The sequence below is a fragment of the Podarcis pityusensis genome (genome assembly GCF_964106645.2).
Source record: "Podarcis pityusensis genome assembly, contig: HAP1_SCAFFOLD_1005, whole genome shotgun sequence".
Taxonomy (NCBI): Eukaryota; Metazoa; Chordata; class Lepidosauria; order Squamata; family Lacertidae; genus Podarcis; species Podarcis pityusensis.
The window spans coordinates 1,906-9,590 of NW_028293268.1; the positions used below are offsets into that span (position 1 = coordinate 1,906).

Sequence of the window (7,685 nt, forward strand, 5' to 3'; positions counted from 1 at the left end):
TCATTTTTCTGTTGTTGTTTTTCAAGTGCTTGACAAATAATGCATCTTTAGATGTTTTAGATCATTTTAAATAGAACCAATGAGAATGAAAATTGTATCTGGATTTTGGAATATAATGTAAAATTCTGATTAAGAACAGTGTGAAATGATTACAGTGGGTTGCAAATATTTCTTTCTCAAATTTACTAAGCTGCCATCCAGTTTTGTTGTTCACTACCAACTTATGGATTGACCTACTCTTAATCATAAACCTTTTCTTTTTTCACTGTTGGAGCTGTTATCTCAGGAGGGTGGTGCTTCCTCCTATATTTCTTTGCTAACATAAAGAGAATAGTGATATTGTGGTTTTCTATCCTCTATTCCTGCATCTTCCAATGACTCTACTATGCCTCCTTTCATTTGTTACACTCATCTCACATGGCTGTGTTTTCTGGTTTCAGCTCTGTGTTTATGCTGGCATTCTACCTGACCTGTTTTGTGATCCTCACCACAGTAATATTTGTTTCAGTCATCTACTCCTGCGTAAAGGTGAGTGGTAGTAATTTGATGGTATGTGTCTAGTCAGAAGTAAGCCCCATTTAGTTCAATGGGATTTATTCTCCGGCAAGTGGGTGGTGATTTGCTCACTATTTTGTGGCAATTTGATTAGTCTTCATAAAGACATTGCCCTGCTGTGGATATTAGATCTCTTACCTGTCCTTCACCATAAGGTCCCAGATTACAACAATATAAAAATACAATATTAAATCCAGTAAAAACAATTTTCAATCAGAGGAATAGGATGGATTGTGTGTGTGTGTGTGCGTGTGTGTGTGTGTGTGTGTGTGTGTGACCAAGTAATACATACAGCATACAGTGATAGCTATACCATGATGATGCTAGACACCTCTGTGGGAAGGGAATTCCACAGTTTAAGGGCTGACACAGAGAAAGCCCTCTCTTGGGTTATCATTCTGTGTACTTCTGTCAAAACTGCCAGAACGGCCTCCTCTGCTCATCTTAACATCTGACAGTCTGTAGGTAAGGAGCCAATAAGATAATTGGCTCCTACATCATTTTAGAGCTCTAAACAACAAAGTGAATAGAAACTAACTATTAACCAGCATAGTTGTTCTAGGGGCTTGAATGGAGCCTCAGCCAGTAATTGGCTGTTGCATTTTGTACCAGTTGAAGTTTCAGGATTGAAGGTACCCAAGCATGGAGTTCAGGGGCTGAGTCACGAAGGACCAAGGCCAGAGCTGGTGAACCAGTCAGAGCTGGAAACAGGCCTTCTAGTCACTAAGGCCACTTGAGTTTCAAGTAACAATGTTGGAATCAAGAGTACCCCCAATTTGCGAGCTCCCTCCTTCCAGAGGAGTGTAACCCTTTTGAGAAGAGGCCATCTCTCCCCCCCCCCCCTTGAACCAGAGAACTTAGAACACATAATACTTCTGTCTTATTGGGCTTTTGCTTCAATTTATTGGCCCACACCCAGCCCATCACCACTTGCAATCACTGGTCTAGCACCTGAACTGCCTCTCCTGATTCAGATGGAATGAAGAAATAGAGCTGGGGATCATCAGCATATTAATAACACCTTGCTCCAAATTTCCTGAAATAGCATGGCTGAGCAACAGCCTCCCTTAAGTAGGAGCAGAACCACTATTACACAGAGTCCTTTGCCTTTTTGTACTCTATAAAGAAAGCATTGTCAGTACTTGGAATGCTGTTTGAATTTCTTTCCAGTAAGAAAAAAAAAACCAGCTAATGGAAAAGTGACTAGTAGTGACTCATGAAATACCTAGTGACAAATCATACAGCTATAGTTATAACCTTTATTTTGCCTTGGTTTGCTGATTTCAGTGCTTAGGCTCTGAACTGTTGCCCTAGCATCCAAAAGTATTTTATTGCTGTCAGTACTGAACTTCTTGATGACCCATTCTGACTCAGCTTCCACATTTCTGAGATAGGCTGCTATTTGTAGGAAATTAGCTTCTATTTCAAATACAGTCTGGTTTGCTAATTGAAAACATACTCTTTAAAGGTGTCATAAAGAGAATAACTAGGTTTTGTGCTTAGACTATGCTTATTCTTAAGAGATTTAACCAGTTTGTTGGTGTCTCAGAGAGCCAGTGTGGTGTAGTGGTTGAGAGTGGTGGACTCGTAATCTAGGGAACCGGGTTTGCGTCTCCGCTCCTCCACATGCAGCTGCTGGGTGACCTTGGGCCAGTCACACTTCTCTGAAGTCTCTCAGCCTCACTCACCTCACAGAGTGTTTGTTGTGGGGGAGGAAGGGAAAGGAGAATGTTAGCCGCTTTGAGACTCCTTAAAGGAAGTGAAAGGCGAGATATCAAATCCAAACAACTCTTCTTCTTCTTCTTCTTCTTCTTCTTCTTCTTCTTCTTCTTCTTCTTCTTCTCTTGTCCAGTTTAAGAACATGCTTAGGTGATCAGTGATAGGGAGGGCAGCCTGCTTGAGCATAGTAGTTGGCTTGCATATAATTCTAAGCCATGGTTTGTTTGATCATTCAAATACTGTCCAGTGATCTAGCTTTGGTTTGTTTACTGCCGACAATCCATGATCTGAAGCCATTTTTTTTTGTTTACTCACAAACTTTGACTTGCTTTAACTATGACTTGGTATTATATGCATATCCAGCACTCTTTCTTAACCATAGTTTGTTTGGCTACTTCATCTTAGAGGCTCACCAACCTACAAAGGCCTGAGGCAAGAACATCTGAAAAACAAAACAAGTTTACACAGAACAAGTCATGGGACAACTTGTGGTTCATTCATGGCTTGTTACATTTTTGTTTGCCCCCTGCTGCTGCATGATTTGGGTGTCCTGTGTAAATTTCAACAAAGGTGATAACTAGATTGCAAGGCCTGTCCTGCAGGGTTCATTGCTTGTTACCATCATGACTCTACTTATTTCATTTCTATAACAATATCAGTCATTGATTCTTGTCATTTGCTTCTTAGAGTTTCCATTGCTGGATTTTTAAAAATATCGGCCTTCTGTGGGTAGGGCCAGGTAAGAACTTTGCAGGTTAATATCTAAGGAGAATTGAACACCCTGCACATCAGCTGATGTGCATGCAGGAAGTACCCTGCACCCTGCAAAGTAGCTGAACCCGTGGGATTGAACTCCTTGTGCATCACATGATGTGTGGGGAGTTCTGTCCTGCTTTCTGCAGTTGATCCACTTGTGACTCTACCTGCCCCACAACTGACATCACATATGATATCAGGTGTGAGGCAGGTGTGCCTGGTTTGGGAAAAACAGCCTCATGGGCAAAATGGAGAGGCTTGGCAGGTCAGACCTGGTCCACACGCTGGAGTTTTTCCATCCCTGACTAGTGGTTTATGACCTCAGATTTTGTATTCCACATTCCAGAGCAATGAAAGGTAAATGTTAATGGACAAATGGTTTTTCATACATTGCATAACATATTCTTTGCCAACAAATCTGGGTTTTTCTACTTCAGCTAGACCATTTTGAAAAATGGTTTCCAGGTAGTCAAATAACGAGTAGTTAGGTTGTCAAATAGAAGAAAGCAGTTCAAATGCTGACATTTTCCAAATCTGGGATTTGATGAATTTCTGGATTACATAAATATGTAAAATTCTAAATACGTAATTAGCCAGTCCTTGCTTCAGAGCTTGATGGGAGTCTGATTAGGCTGAAAATCCTTACAGTACTCTAAAAAAAAAAATTGTGCAGGCAGAGGTAGTATGAAAAGCCTGCACCTCATGCTGCACATAATTTAAACTTTCTCCTTGTCTGTGTAGAATAGGGTTTGACTGTGATTCATCTGCCGCATTGAGAACTACTTACAAGCTTGATTTAACCACTTGGAAGAACATTGCTAGATTTTTATTATCATCTTACAGTTTATTGCTATCTTTTATTATGTCAGTGCCTGGTATGATAGATGATCTCCCCCCTCCCCACCCCAACCAAAGAAAAAATCTGGTCCAGTGATTTTAGATAGTTCTGTAATGGACACAGGTGAAGGCAGCAGCTTAAAAGAGGCACAGCATTGTCACAAGTTGTATCTGTCTCCTTTTGTAATAGGCACCAGCTAATCAACCCTCCTGTTCATCAAACAGCTTCATAATTGTGCTTGTGTAGGAAGGAAAATGCAACCCTTCTAACCGTGCAATAAAAAAAAGGGGGGGGGAGCAAAAAGGGAGAGGTTGGCGTGGTTAGTCATTGCTAAAAAAGCAATACACAAGCCATTTCTCACTGTCTTCTTTTAAAAAAGAAACCACTTAGAAGCCTAGTTGGTGCAATGATAATGATGCATATTTGAGCTGCTATTTGTCTGTGTCTCAGATTTCTCTCTAGGGATTGAATTGGGGAGCATTTTGATGAGGTGAAATTAACAGCAGGGAAGCCTTTTAGTTTTACAGAACTCAGATATCTGAATTCTAGAAATGTATCCTTGTTATCTCCTTGCATGTGAGATTTGAGTGCTGTGGTGGGGTGAGCCACAAACAAAAACCTATTGGAAGAAGATGTGCAGGAAGCAAGTGAAGGAAAATATGCTCCCCTGAACTCACCAGGTCAAAACTTAATATCGGAAGATAATCTCCAAGATCCCAAACTCACTGGTTAGCCAAATACCATTTAGAGTTAATTTAGTTGAAGTTGATGATTCCTGAACAGCTCCTGTAGAGTAGATAAATGTAAGTAGATCCCAGAGGGTCACAAGATTCAGTACAAGCCAAACTCTGATGGCTTCAAAAGGTGATTAGACAAATTCATGGAGGAGGAGAGTATCCATGAATACTAGTCATGATTACTATGCATTACGTCCAGTATCAGAGGCAGTAACAGTTGCTGGGGAATCAAGAGCAGGAGAGTGCTGTTTAGCTTGTGTCCTGCGTATGAGTTTTCCATAGGCATTGTGAACACAGAATGGTGGACTAGATAGGTCTTTGATCTGATGCTTTAATGTTCAAATCTCTGGTGCCTTTGGACGTTTGAAGACATTTGCCAGTGTTATTGACTACTGTACAATTCACTGCTGCAGTTGTACCTATTGTCCATCTAAACATAGTAAGAGGTGACATGAAGATAAAACTCAATTCTAGCTAGAATCTTGGAAGCAAAACAGGTTATTTCAAAATGCATGTTTATATATCCATTTATTCTGAGATCAGAATCGGATGTTTTGTTTTGTTTTGCACACCATTCTTTCTGGTTCTAATTTAGAAACCATTATTTTAATCAGGGAGCAGCAAGTCAGTATGACAAGTTAGCCAAGCAATTATGCATTTAGCCTTTCTGCTCCGAAAATTACCTAGAGGAAGACAGATGTTCAGTGATCTGGCATGTCAGCTTTTGTACTTTCTAATGTGTATTGTTCTTTAGTGTGCAAGATATTTATCCAGAATCATGATTTCAAACATTTTGCTTTCTCTTTTTTGACCAGCTTTTTCCAGCTCCACTCCAGACTCTCTCAAGGAAGATTGTTCAGTCCAGGACCAACAACACCATAGTTGGGGTCTTTAGCATTGTATTGGTTTTCCTCTCAGCCTTTGCCAACATGGTATGTTACACTGGTTGTTACTTTTATTTAGCATCACTGACCTATCAGTGCCCAGAAGCTGTAGGGTACAACAGAAAGCTTAGCTCCTTGTGTATGTGTGACCAATAAAATAAAAGTAGGCGTGGGCTCAGTAATTTTCCTAATCCTTCTAACCAGTCATGGTTACAACTTAATGTCTCCAGTGCGTTGGCCAATATTATGTCTTTAAAATAGACAGGATCAAAGCAACGCTAATTGTTTCACCTGCAAATGGAGCACTTTCTGGAAATTCCCAGTGCCAGTTTCATGGTATATTAATTAGATGGGTTAGACGATACTTGGGATGTGGGAAAAGGTAGATGATGTTTTGCATACCTGCTAAGCTGTCATTACAGCCGCCACTATTTAACTGGTGGTTTATATTGTCAGGCCCAAGAGCCATCTGTGCTGGACCACTTTGCCATTGTGCAGAGAAGCATCTTTTAATGCATCTCTGCCCTGAGTACTTTCCATTGTAGTTAGCTGTTTTCTCTTTTCCTTGCCTTTCTTTTTGTTAATCTCTTCCTTTCTGCCAGTTCACTTGCAGCACTGTGGATCTCCGTGATTGTGTGGCTGCAGAGTATAACATCACCCCACGTGAGGTGAACATGTGCCATATTAGCTACTCTCCCTCCAATTACAGCCTGGGGACAGTACAAGGATTATGTGCCAGCTCCCAGCCAAGCTGCAATTTCCCAGAGGTGGGTGTGTTTAAGTTTTAAAATTCGTACAAACTATAAGTGGCCCTGTTTTATTCTGAATGAGACAGTTAAAGACTTAGCCCACTGTTGTCTGTTTCAGCTGTTTTCAGCTCCTCTCCATTGTCTTCAGGTAGAGAACTTTTTCCAGGTAGAGGTTCTTTCTAGCCCAGCTACTTAAAGGTAACGGGTAAAGGGACCCCTGACCATTAGGTGCAGTAGCGGACGACTCTGGGGTTGCAGCACTCATCTTGCTCTATAGGCCGAGGGAGCAGGCGTTTGTCCGCAGACAGCTTCCGGGTCATGTGGCCAGCATGACTAAGCCGCTTCTGGTGAACTAGAGCAGCGCACGGAAACGCCATTTACCTTCCCGCCGGAGCGGTACCTATTTATCTACTTGCACTTTCATGTGCTTTCGAACTGCTAGGTTCACAGGAGCTGGGACCGAGCAACGGGAGCTCACCCCGTCGCAAGGATTTGAACCGCTGACCTTCTGATCGGCAAGTCCTAGGCTCTGTGGTTTAACCCACAGCGCCACCCGCATCCCTTAGCCCAGCTACTTAGGATCCTTTAAATGAGAGATTACAGGTTTCAGACCTAGGGCCTTTTGCATACAATATTCTTTTGCCACTGATAATGTGTCAAACCAATTCTACACTGAATTCTCAGCTTTACCACTCCAGACGATAGGTGGGATAGTGTTATTATTCAATGCTGCTACACACCAGGTTTAATGTAGCTGCAGTTTTATACACACTTACCTTGGGGGTTGGTCCCACTGAGGTCAATGACACTTGCTTCTGAGTAGACATGTAAAGAATCACACTGTTCTGATGCGCTCCTTTATAATTAAATACCTAAACAAACTTTTAAAAACTGGGATCAGGGAGTGGCATTTGAAAAATATAAGTCTTGATCTGAGGTGGTTTCTATGAGTTCGCAATGCCACCTTCATTATGCATCTTACGTAGAATTGACTTTGGAGCAGCTGACAGCTGTCACACAAAATTACAAGTTAATGAAAACAAAGATGCATTAAACACGTATGCATATATGATGTGTGTACATTCAAATAGGCTTGCATGCACACATCTTACAGAATAAAAGGTGGACTTTATAGTAGTAATGGAGGACTTCAATTACCCGGATATTTGTTGGATGTCAAACTCAGCCAAGAGCATAAGGTCAAACAGATTCCTCACTGGCCTTGCAGACAACTTCATTGTCCAGAAAGTGGGAGAAGCAACAAGAGGAACAGCCATTTTAGATCTGGTCCTAACCAATGTTGATGACCTGGTTAGTGGTGAGATCCTATGGACAGTAATACTAAAAGGAAAGGGAGCTCATGATGGCTGGGAGTTTGTTAAGAGGGAGATAGTAAAAGCACAACTTCAGGCAATACCAATGAGATGGAAACATGGAAGGTGCCTAA

The 7,685-nt window shown here is 41.4% G+C and overlaps 1 long non-coding RNA gene across 1 annotated transcript; it reads left to right on the forward strand.

The window, feature by feature from the left end:
- The first annotated feature begins 313 nt into the window (after window positions 1-313).
- LOC308469168 lies at window positions 314-6,250 on the forward strand. Its single transcript, XR_013982021.1, has 3 exons — window positions 314-528; window positions 5,421-5,537; window positions 6,092-6,250. It is a non-coding gene; the product is annotated as an uncharacterized lncRNA (long non-coding RNA).
- Window positions 6,251-7,685: the final 1,435 nt, after the last annotated feature.